Consider the following 12,547-nt stretch of genomic DNA (forward strand, 5'->3'; position numbering starts at 1 on the left):
GGGTCGGACTGAGCAGAATTGCGGTAGTTGGGCATTTTCTTCCGTGGCAAAGAGGTCTATGGTTGGTTTTCCCCAACTGTTGAAGATCTCTTGTAGTACATCGGGATTCAATTGCCATTCGTGTGGGTAGAAGATGCGGCTCAATCTGTCCGCTCTGGTGTTTACTATGCCCGGAAGATAGGTCGCTTGAAGATGAATGGAATGTCTGTGAGCATGAGAAAAAATCTGAAGCGTCTCCCTGCACAGGGGCCATGATCCCGATCCCCCTTGTTTGTTTATGTAGAACATCGCCACCTGGTTGTCCGTGTAAATCATCACTCTTCTTCCCTGCAGATAGTTTTGGAACGTGAGTAGGGCATTCCGGATTGCCCGGAGTTCTAGGAGGTTGATCTGCAGCTCCTGTTCTGACAGGGACCAGAGGCCTTGTGTCTCTAGGTGGTCTAAATGTGCCCCCCATCCCTTCCGTGAAGCGTCCGTCGTGAGGACTGCATTGTGAGGTGGGGGGTTTAACGGTGCTCCTTTTTCGAGAGTGGGTTTCCTGAGCCACCAATCGATATCCTGTCGCATCGGATTGGTTACCTGAACTCGTTTGTGTAATGGTTGGGAGTGTTGTGTCCATTGCCTCTTGAGACCCCACTGGAGGAGCCGCATGTGGAGTCTGGTATTCGGGACCGTAAATATCGCCGCTGCCATATGCCCTAGAATTTTCAAGATGGACCTGGCTGTGGTACATCTCGTGTGTTGTAGAACCCTGAGTAAGGAGCACATCTGAAACTTCCTGTCCTCTGGTAGGAAAGCCCTGACTCGAATTGTGTCCAGTCGAGCTCCTATGAATTGCAGGATCTGCGAGGGCTGTAAATGTGACTTTGGAAAATTGATCATTAATCCTAGGCGTTGTAAGCATGCTATCGTTATGCTGAGATGCGACTGTAGGACGTTCGGGTCCGATGCTATTATTAACCAGTCGTCGAGGTAAGGAAATATGGTCAGACCTTGTAGACGAAGGTGGGCCACCACCACCACCATGCACTTGGTGAATACCCTGGGGGCTGCTGACAGTCCAAACGGCAGGACCTTGTATTGGTAATGTTTGTTGCGATACTGGAAACAGAGGTACTGCCAACAGGATTTGTGGATAGGAATGTGCGTGTACGCATCCTTTAGGTCTATAGAGCACATCCAATCCCTGGGTTGAATTAAAGGTAGGATGGATTTCAGAGATACCATCTTGAACTTCTCTCGTACCAAGCACTTGTTGAGCTCTCTGAGGTCGAGGATGGGTCGATCGCCCCCCGTTTTCTTTGGAATGAGGAAGTATGGAGAATAGAAACCCTGGCCTCTCAGCGCCCGCGGGATTATGCGGATTGCGTTCTGATGGAGAAGATTGGTTAACTCCCGGGCCAGTTGTGGATGTTCTAGGTGTCTCTGATTTAGGGGGAAATGAGGTGTGACCGGTTGGGATAGGAAATGTAACCGATACCCTTCCTTTACGATGTCGAGTACCCACTGATCTGTCGTGATGGCCTGCCATTCGGTCAGGCAAGCCGTTAACCTGCCCGGGGGATATTCCGGTAAATGGGGTGTTGGTGGTGGCCGGGAGTTCAAAAAGACTGCGTGGTCTTTGCTGGAACTGTCGACTGTTGTGGCTGTTGTTGGCGTTGAGCGCGAGGCCGTCCCCTCCTCTGCTGTTGCTGCTGCGGAGGGTTGTTGTTTGGCTGCCGGTTATACGGTAGGTAGTTCTGCTGTCTAAAATTTTGATAGCTCCTGTACTGTTTCCTGGGAAACTGTGGTCGGCGCGTCGAGGAGAAGTATCGTTTCGCTGGCACTGGGGCCGCGAGTGACTGGACCGCTATCGCTTGATCTTTTAGCTTACTGACCGTATCTTGGAGGCGGTCTCCAAAAAGGTTCTCCCCCGTGCATGGCAAATTTGCGAGCTTCTCATGAAGGTCTTCTCTAATAGCACTAGCTTTGAGCCAGGCCAGACGTCTAGCTGCTATTGCCATGGCGGAAGCCCTGGACGAGTTTTCGAATCCCTCGTATACCGCCCTCAGCATATGTCGGGTGCACTCCTCCATATCCGAAATTACCGCCGGTGTGGAGTCTCCTAAGGACGTGAACAGACCCTTAGTGGCTTGTAGGCACTCATACATATATTGTACCATATAAAAATTATGGTGTTGGATTCTCGCTGTCAGCATAGCGTTTTGGTAGACGCGTTTGGCAAAATCGTCTAAGGACTTATTGTCCTTTCCTGGTGGGGCGGACGCATGCGTCTTCGCTTTTTTAGACTTTTGTAAGGCGGATTCCACCACTATGGAGTCATGTGGTAGTTGTGGCGTCGCATACATTGAAGGCTTTTGGAGCTTAAATTTTAAATCAGTCTTTCGGGATACCGACTGTAAGTTAAAGGGGGTCTCCCATGACTTTTGCAGGACACCATGGAGTATTGCATGAGGTGGGAGAGCAGCCGGCTCTCCGGGCGCATCAAAAATTTTGAGCAATCCCAAGGTTTCTGCTCTTGGTTCCGGTAGCTTTTGCACCTCTAACTTTAGTATATTTCCCATCTTTGCAATGAATTTGGGATATGTGAGATCCTCCGGAGGGGAATAGGGTTCCGCTGGTTGTTCCGGAGGATCCGACGGGTATCCCGTTGAAGATGTAGGCGAGGAATGCGTAGATTCTATAGTCCTTGCCGGAGACGGTGAGTGGACGGCCGATCCCTGCGGAGATGGGGATCGGGAAATTGGTAAATCCCTTTGTGGGCCCGGGCTAGCAGTGTCTGCCGGGCTCGCAGCCTCCGGTGGTAGGGTGTATGTCGACTGCAGTGTCTCAAAAAACCCGGCTAGGGAATGTGTCAAGTCCCAAAAAGCTTTCGATGTGTGGGGCGGCATCGATGGTGGCTTTTCCCTCTGTGTGGAGTGATATGGTACCTCTACTGGTGGAGGAACAGAAGTACCTTCCCCCTCCGAATCTTCACTCCATCCCATTCCTTCTCGAGGAGTGGATTTTATACTCCTCGAGTTGTTGGATGATGAGGATGAAATCGGGATAATCCCTTGAGAAATCGAGCCCGATCTCTGAGATGTACTCTTATGTTGTGACGACGAAGAAGAGGAGGATCTCCTTTCTTTACGATGAGAGGCATGATGCCTTTTTGCACTGTGCTCCCTAGTGGTGGATCTGGAAGAGCCCGAATGATGTCGATGCCTTTTTTGCGTTGAAGGCCGAGTACTTTCTCGAGATTTCCTGTCTGACTGTGTTTGTAAACGGTGTCGACCACCTTGCTTTGAAGTGTGGCCCGAGTGTTCATGGTGAGTACCTGTGGTACTCCGCAGGTCCCCCTCTGGATCTTTAAACTGTCGATCCCTTTGGGAATTTTTATCCTCTGTCAGGGATTCTGACCAGGGGTCCCGTTGTTCGGGTGCCCCGGATGCTTCGGTGTCCGCTGCCGCGGTATGGCGAGATGTAGGCCTTGGTGCTGCCGTTGATCTGGAGTGGGATGGTTTCGGCTCCCTTTGTAGTTGAGATTGCAGCCCCGATTGAGTTGACGGCGCCGACTTAGGCTCCCGTGCCGACTGAGTCTCCGGCGCCGAACGAGGTTTCGGCGCCGATTGAGGTTTCGGCGCCGACTGAGACTTCGGAGCCGGGGGAGGTTTCGGCGCCGATTTCGACTCCGCATGGGTCTTCGACGCCGGGCGGGTTGTCTGCGCCGAGTGGGTCTCTGGCGCCGAGTGGGTCTTCTGCGCCGAGTGGGTCTTCGGCGCCGAGTGGGTCTTCGGAGCCGAGTGAGGTGACGGCGCCGAGAGAGGTTTCGGCGCCGAGAGGGTTTTGGGCTTCGATTGTGCCTTCATGGACTGCGTCGGCGCCGCCTGTGACTTCTTCGGCGTCCTTTCAGTCCTTTTAGGAACCTTTACCGGAGGTTCCCTGTCTCTATATGGGTCCTCCTTTCGTGATAATAGTAAGGATCGGACCGGGTTGTCTTTAGTATGCGTTAGGGTACTAGGCTCAGTCAACCTGAAAGGCCTTTGTGTCCCCACGTGCAGCGGCTCGGAATTGAGACCAGGGCCCTGGTCTCCCTTCTCCTTGGGTTTCCGCTTTGCGTCTCGGACCTTTGGCGATTGAGGGTCCCACGAAGTTGCTCTCTTACCCGCTTTCGTCTTGGATTTTGGGGCCGGAGAGGAGTGAGTTGTGGACGCCTTGTCCTCCGTCGAGAGCGCCAGCCACCGGTAGCTCCTGTGTCGCCTGGCCCTCGGGGACATTTTCGCGCAGTGTTCGCAGTCGGACTGGTCATGGTCGCGTCCCAAGCAGCGGTAGCAGCTATCATGTCCGTCTGTGACGGACATGATCTTACCGCACGGACACGGCTTGAAACCCGACTTCTGCGCTGACATTCTTTTTTTTTTTTTTCTGAGGAGAAAAGGCTCCGCGTGCTCTCCAGCGCGCGGAAAAAAACAGACTGAGGAGAACCGTTGATGCTGCGCGGGAACCCACGCGCAGCCGCAGAGGATCAAAGATCTACACTCTGCTACAAAGCTCCGCCTCCTGGGCCCTGATGGACAGTTCCCATACAGCATGGCTAATTCAGCCCTGCTATCGACGGGAAAATGGAAAAACATCACCTGCCGATAAGTGATAGGACTCCTGTAAAATGGAGAATGAGGATAGCCCACCTCCCACCCATACATGTTAAACCTAACTCCTTCCATGTATGAAACCAGTAGGGCTTTTAAGAGATGAGAAAATAATTCAAGAATGAAAACAGACATAATACAAAGCGCTGCTGCGATCATCATTAGTCAGAGGTGGAAGAGAGCTCCCACTTTATGGAATGTCCTAAACTGGCTGCCCACTAGTCTTTGTTTCCAGTTTCAGATATATAGAGTTTTGACACCATATGGTTCCATCTTATTTGACTAGTAAGGTCAGTTGATATAGTCTGACTCTAACAAGACTCTAACATTCAAGCCAGGAAAAGTGGTTGGTGGGCCCAGCGCCTGGGGAATTGCAAACACTCAAGAACACAATCTAGGTCTTTCTCTGGTATGGCTCTTTCTCTTGGAACCTTTTGCCTTTGATACTCAAAAAAATAAATGATTATATGCTTTTCTGTAAGGTTTTAAAAACTAGCCTATTTGGTCAAATTTGGAAGAATGAATTAAATAGTGGAGGGACTGAAGCATACTTGGGATGGATGAATTTAGTTTGGGACTGATGGACAGAACTGGATATGGGGGATTATGAATGTAAATATGCATTGTAATGATTTTATGAGTGTAAGTATTTTTAATGTAATTTTACTTGTTGATGTTTCATTGTTGTGTAGTGATAAGGTAAGGTGCAATCCACTTTGTTTGAGCATGACATGAAATATGGAATATAAATTTTAAATTAAATTACACAATTAGCCTGCATAATTTTTAGCATCGCCTTAAAATGCATCCGAGCTGTTTTATGTGCTCCAGCGGAAGGAATTGTACTTTAAACAAAAGTCCTCTAGGTGGTACTGCAGCACAATCATTTTGTGCCACGTATGCATGAACCACACACACAGACCAGGTAGGTCAAGGATCATGAGCTCCGTCTTGCAACTGCAAAGAAGTGGGCCATCAGGGAAACAGAAGCAGATTCTACATTAGAACAATGCTTACATTGCACAGGTACGGATGCAGACTTGCTAGGGTTTAGAGCCATGGTTCTGACACTGTTCTATTTTTTCTAGCATGATGGTTCCCAAACCTATCCTATTGATACCATAGCTAATTTGGTTTTCATGAGATCCATTATAGCTCATACATGGGGGTCAGTAAGACAGGTATGAGAAGTCCTTCTCTAGCGCTTACTAAGTGATCAAGCACATTTATTTATCCTTGATATACCACTTTTAAAACAATTTTTAACAACGTGGCTTACATTACTAAAAGCAACAAACAGAATAAAGAAACAAAACATAAAAGACCTTAACACATAAAATATAAAAAACACATACCATAACAAGACATGACAAAATATCAAATTACTTTAATAAAATACTAAAAACAATTGATATACTACTACTACTTATAATTTCTATAACACTATATAACATATGCAGGGCTGTACAAAAACACAAAAAGACAGTCCCTGCTCAATAGGGCTTACAATCTAATAAGACAAACGTACAGGGCAAGAGACTTGGGGCATTTCATAAGGTAAGATGGTTAAAAAATTTAAAGAAAAAGAAAAAGAAAGTTAGTTGATGAGGCTAAAAGCAGACAATCGGGCCTAAGATTTAAAAGCAGCCTCAAAAAGGTGGATCTTTAGAGAGGGAGAGGATGTTCTAGAGCAAGAGGCCACAATATGAGGCTCAAAGGGGGCAGACTCAGGAAAATATTTCTTTATGGAAAAGGTGGTGAATCCGTAGAATAGTTTCCAGGGCCTAATTATGAAGAAGTGAAGGGAAACACAGAGACCACCAGGGGAAAATGAGATGGTCTTACAGTCTTCATTGGCCATTATATTATATATGTCACCTGGATGTGGTTAGTGCAGTTAGTATAGCTGTGTTTAAAAAAGGATTGGATAAGTTCTTGGAGGAGAAGTCTATTACCTGCTATTAAGTTCACTTAGAGAATAGCCACTGCCATTAGCAATGGTAACATGGAATAGACTTAGCTTTTGGGTACTTGCCAGGTTCTTATGGCCTGGATTGGCCACTGTTGGAAACAGGATGCTGGGCTTGATGGACCCTTGGTCTGACCCAGTATGGCATTTTCTTAACACTGCATAGCTTCCAACCTGCTGATTCAACAGCGTGTGTGATTCTGAGACTATAATACATGGAGTAAGTTGCCACTTTAGCCTGTAGAGAATAGTTTGCTTTAGATGAGGCAGCTGCTGTACATGAGCGCCTAGCTAGGACTCCCTTCTGCCAGAATGATGTAAGTATCGTTATTCGTCAGATGCATCTCCATAGGCACATATCTCAGTTTATCAGGATGATAGGCCATGGTGAACACATTACAGTATTGGTTCTCAAACAGGAGTACTTAAAAACCTCTCAGAGGATTCAGTCAGTCCACTACTGCTGCACAAGAAAGGGGAGCCCAAACTGCAAGAGACAGCCATCTGTGCAGGAAGAGTCAACCTCATTGCTCTTAGTAATCCATTGTCAGAAGCCATATCAGAATACACCATATACTAGTTTGGGCATTATTTTTTAGATGGGGAAAAGTAAGGTGGTTAGAGAAGTGTCCACTTGTAATAATGATTCCATTTCCCTAAAATAAGGAGTGAAAACTTGGGGTGATACTCCATCCCTCCAACTGCAGCTTCCTCTATTTTTCCCCCAGGCTTCAAATTGGTGCCAATTTGTAGCACCACCCGCTCTGCCACACTGGCACTTTCTGCTAGACTTGGTTTGAATTCAGTGATGCCAGTATTTGCTGGGCATGCTTGCTATCTAATAATTAAATGCCAATTGAAAAACAGGCCAAATAAACAGCATTTCTGACTGTTTGTTACCCTTTGGGGTTACATAAGTCATTTCAAACTCTGGGAAGGGGACAGTGGCCTTGGAAGGTTGCGAGCCACTTCATTAAAATGATGAGACAAGGATAGGGTTGCCAACTGTCTAGTTTTGGACTGGACAGCTAGGTTTTTGGGCATTCTGCTCAGCGCCCAGTCAGAAGTACTGACCGGACGCTAAATGTCCAGTTTTGCAGGTGGATCCTTCTTTTTTCCACAGCCTCAGAGGAAGAGAAAGGCAGGTTGGAGCCTATGGGAGGAAAGCTGTTCTGTATCCCTGACCCTTTTCCCATGCTGTGATTGGACAACATAGGGAGAGGAGGTGGTGCACAGCACAAGCTTCAGCTCCCAGTGGTTCTGCAGATACATAGATACACTGTTTAAGCAATTCACTGGCAGGATCTAAAATGTATGCAGATGAGGGGGTACCATTCCTCCATCCCCCCGGTCCTCACGTGTCCAGTTCTGGTCTATGGTAAAGTTGGCAACCCTAGACAAGGAGTGCGATGTAAGCATTACAGCAGTTTGTAAGTACAGCTGTACTAAACTAATATGAAATATTACTAATATGAACTAATGGAACCCGAATTATAACCACTGACACCGGAAATGACAATTAACAACACTAATACTAAATGACATGAGATCATCCAGCAGCTTTAACGTCAGAAAGAGCTCTGGAATTCTTTTTTTCTATTACTGGCCCCGCCTCCTCCTTCCCCCCCTCCCGGTCTATTGACACATGTCATATCCGTCTCTTTCCATCTGTAGTCTGCGGAAGTTCCGGGTTCCTGAGGGATCCCGTCCGGTGGGAAACATGCCAATCACTGACTGTTCCTAGGCGTGGAGAGGAGGCTGCCTGCTCCCCCCCTCCCCGACTACTTCTGAACAAGGGCAGGATGCAGCCCGGCAAGGGAAGGCCGTGGCTGGAGCTCAGCCTCCAGTAGGGCGGGGGTCTAGTGGTGGAGAAATCAGCTCCGCAGCGCGTGTTTCCTGCCGGATCGGTGAGAGGTGCGGACCCGGGCTTCCAGAGCCACGTCTAGGGAGGGAGTGGAGAAGCCGAGCCGGGAGGAGAAAACGGTGAAGCGAGGTAATGGGGTAGCGTTGTCCTGAAGGAGCCGGGGAGAATAGGGGTGTGGTGACCTCAGGCAATGGGCAGGACTGCAGTGACCTCGGGTAGCAGAGGTGACCCGGGGGAGCTCGAGGGTCATCTGTGGTGAGGGGAAGCGCTGGCCCCTGTCGGTGGGACTCCCCGCCTCTCGGGGAGAATAGTGAAGAGCTGCTGCAGGAGTCCCCACCCCGGCTGAACGTCCTTAGCGCTGCGGGTAGGTGTCCACTGCGGCCATACTATGCCTGAAGAAACCTGAAGTCTTGTATTGGGTCTGAAGAACATAAGAAGGGCCATGAAGCCCAGAATCCTGTATATCCTCAGTGGCCAGTCCGAAGTGTCCGGGAGCTCCATTCCCTGTCAGTGTGGGGGATCTCCTATCTTATATTAATGAATCTGCCCTCCAGAAGTTTGTCCATAGCATTCTGCTAGCTGTACTTCATTAACTCTTTTGAGGCCAGATGGGTCCCTGCTTCAGGTGCTCCAAATGGTGAAAGGATCTGTGCAGGCTTGAAAGCTCCTGTACAGCCTGTTTGAATACTTTTTATGTTGGTCCTTTAAAAGGTATTCCATCCTGCTAAGTGTCCAAGAGAGTTATAAAACGTTAATTTGACTATTTTCAGGTCTTACTTTACTAAGGTTTTTTCCAAATTCTTTATCTATGGGGGGGGGGGGGGGAGTTTAGTGAATTATACCTTCAGCGCTGGTGAAATAGTATTCTTTTTGTCAGTGGGTGATTTTTGTTACAGTCTTAAGGATAGATTCACTAAGGCATTTCTCCTATTCTGTGCCTATGGAAAAATGACTTTATGAATCAGGCCTTTAGCCTGGTTTCCACAGGGCAGTTTTATGCTGTTTGGGGTTTTTTTCAGTGTTGGTTGCTGTCTTGCTCTTTGCACAGGGATGTCATTTAGTCCTGCAGTGCCCAGGGGAATGCATAGTGGAATCCTGACAAGATAAATATCAGGGTTTCCTTCTTATCTTGTGACTGAAGTCTTGGGTATACATGCTGCATGGAAAAAAAACAATACAAACTATTTTATTGCCTTTAATCAGATTTTACTATGCAGTTTTATGTTTTGTGCATTTATAATAAAAATGGAGTTCACTGGGAAAGACTTCTTGAAAGTGATGCAAGCATTATCGTGGCCTCGGCTGTTCAGTGATTAGTTTTAATAACATGAGCATACAATAAGTGTATACTTTGTTTTAAATCACTTTACCAACTTCTCTCTCCCCTGTTTTATTTAACTTGGCCAAATGAGCTTGCAATAAGTTGACCTTATTCCATTACGTATATATGTTTACTGCCAAAAGGCAGCATCAAAAGAAAACTACAAAGTAAACATTAATTTGGCAATAAAGAAAGAAAGAGAGTACTGCATTAGACTTTCTAGCCTGAGGTGTTCTGCTAGGGATGAGGAGTAGCAGATGACTTCCAGTAGCTGAACAGTAAACTGAGAAACCTAAAAAAGCAGAGAAATAATGGACGATTTGGGCCACCCAATACATTTTAGATTCAGAGGCAATGTATTTTGTGCTTGAAATAAAATGTAATGCATAAGAAATAGCCGCCTATTTGCTTTGGGACACATTAAATGTTACAGGAAATGGAGCAAAACAGGATCTAATTATTCAAATTACATTATGAGGTGACACAAAGATGGGTAACTCTTAGGGATTGTAAACAGGACAGGCACTGTTTAAAGCCAACTACGGCATGTCTCTACAGGAAAATTAAATTTAAAATAAGCATGGTCACACCCTATAAAACTAATCCAAGACTAAAATTAGACTGTTAGGTCATATTCTCCTAACAGAATCATATATTGAATAAAAATACACTCAGAAATGCATGCCCTGATTCCCCAGTAAGCATCAGCCAATCAGTATAAATATGGACACAGTCAATTTTCCCAGGAAATGGAAGGTGTCTTTGGGGGAGGGAGGGGCAGCTGGCTCCAAATCAGAATGACTGCATAGAAGTGAAAAAGACATGTTACCCTGACTATCAATTCCTTATTGACAGTATTATTTTAGTTTCTTAATATTAAAAACTCTGGAAAAACAGCACTGAACCTATCTGTTTTTATGACCTGGAGGTCATCCTAGTCTCTATCTACTTGATCATGCCAATTCACATTCCCTGTATGTACCCAGATCAGTCTAGACTCCTGGGTTTTGCCTCCCTGCCAGCAGATGGAGACAGAAAGTTTCACTGACACTGTAATTAACCCAGGGTGCCACTGGCAGATGGTAGATGGTATAAAACCTGCAGTCTGGAGAGAAAAAAAAAAGATTAAGACAACATTTTTGGATCCTCCCAGGGGGTTGTGAGATCCTGGTGGGGCCATCTCCCCTGGTTTGAGGCGGACTAGCAGGGAGTTGGTGACCCTTCTGAAAGCTTGGTCTGGAGATCTGTGGGGTGGGAATCTGGTGGTCCAGATCTTCATTCCCCATGAGATAGTGGTGGAACCTGCTGTCAGTTCTGCACTGCAAGCCCAGTGAAGCAGGGAAGTATCTGTTTTATATGGTTTGTCTTGGGCTGGGTCGATTAAAGTTTGGCGATAGATGGTTGTAGACAGTGATCTGGCTCTTTTCTGATCCAGCACTCTTGGAACTGGAACCTTTGCACAAAAGGAAATTATTGGTTTCTATGTATCTTTTTGTTTTTGGTTAAAAAAAAAAAAAAAAGGAACCAGTTGGAGGGAATCTGTGCAGCAGCGGGATTCTGGGGTGGGGAGCTATTTTAGCATCTCGGGGAGCTCAGCTATGGGATTTTTTCAGCAGCTTCTCTACCTGTGGAGAAGCCTGGGTGTTGGCTTCAGGGTGTTGATGGACTGTTTCTCCCCCCCTCCCCCCCGCTTGCCATTGAGGTGCTGATGGTACCGCAGGTGCAGGCAAGAATTGTGTGCGCATGCGGCAAAAGTGGCGTGGCATTTGAGGATCTGCGTCGAACATGGCCGCACCGGTAAAATGAGCCTTGCAGGTGACTGGTCTAGCGGTGAGGCTTTCCCCATCAACGCGGAAATGGCAGCCACTTTCGATTCGCTAGCAGCGTCTGCAGGAGAGGCAGGGGAATCCGTCCTCAGCTATTGTCGGCGGTTCTCTTTCCTGCGGAGATGCAGAAAGTTACTTGCACCGAGGAGGAGTTTCTGGTTCTAGTAGAGGTATTCTGCTGATTTTAATTTGCTTCTGGGCAAAGCTTGTTTAGTGATACAGGCAGCGGAGGATGTTGGCTCTCGGTCCCAGTCTCCATGGATTCTTGGCCATTCAGGAGGCCTGAGCTTTTGAGAAGCTCTTCAGGCCTTCGATGATTGATTTTCGGTGCCGGATATTGAATGGATCCAGGCCTAAACACGCTGAAGGTGCAGGCAGACTTTGCTTAGCTGTCAGTAGACTGCGGCAGCGTTTCTTTTCCTGCTTGTGTAGGCGTTTGCACACATTCTTGCCATGTGGCAGTTGCATGTGCAGGGACCTGTGTGTGTAAGGCCGTGGCTTAGATTTGAGCGCGTATTTGCGCAGGTACTTGTGTGCATAAGGCCGCGACCTAGACTGGAGTGCATATTGAGCGGGTACTTGTGCACATAAGATTGCAACCTAACTTGAATGCGTATTTGTGCAGGTACTTGTGCAAGTACGACCACGACCTAGTCTTGAGTGCGTATTTGCACGCATCCTGGAGGAGTGTCCATGTCCGCCCGGGTGGTATTGGTGTGCCCACAGGAGGCTGCATGCTGGGGAGGAACAGGTCCAAGTGTCTTGCTGTCTGTGAGGCTTGCTGTCTTGATAGCATTTCAGGCCTCACTCTCTCTGTTTGTGTCAGCGATGTTTAGATGCTCAAAGCGATTTGACTGCTACAGCTTTTGCCCATGTTGGGGCATCCTTTTCGCCTATAGTGTCTCGGGAGGGGAGTAGGAGGCAAGGCAATGGTCA

The 12,547-nt window shown here is 47.4% G+C and overlaps 1 protein-coding gene across 4 annotated transcripts in view; it reads left to right on the forward strand.

Moving 5' to 3' along the window:
- The first annotated feature begins 8,293 nt into the window (after positions 1–8,293).
- The window catches only part of GOLGA3 (golgin A3), an 87,286-nt gene continuing 83,032 nt past the window's right edge, over positions 8,294–12,547 (forward strand). For 3 of the 4 annotated variants that reach the window (XM_029619693.1, XM_029619695.1, XM_029619696.1), the window contains exon 1: positions 8,294–8,593. The gene's annotated coding sequence lies outside the window, so the exon portion shown is untranslated. The other variant, XM_029619694.1, reaches the window with a different exon arrangement.

Source organism: Rhinatrema bivittatum, chromosome 11, assembly GCF_901001135.1.
Source record: "Rhinatrema bivittatum chromosome 11, aRhiBiv1.1, whole genome shotgun sequence".
Lineage (NCBI taxonomy): Eukaryota > Metazoa > Chordata > Amphibia > Gymnophiona > Rhinatrematidae > Rhinatrema > Rhinatrema bivittatum.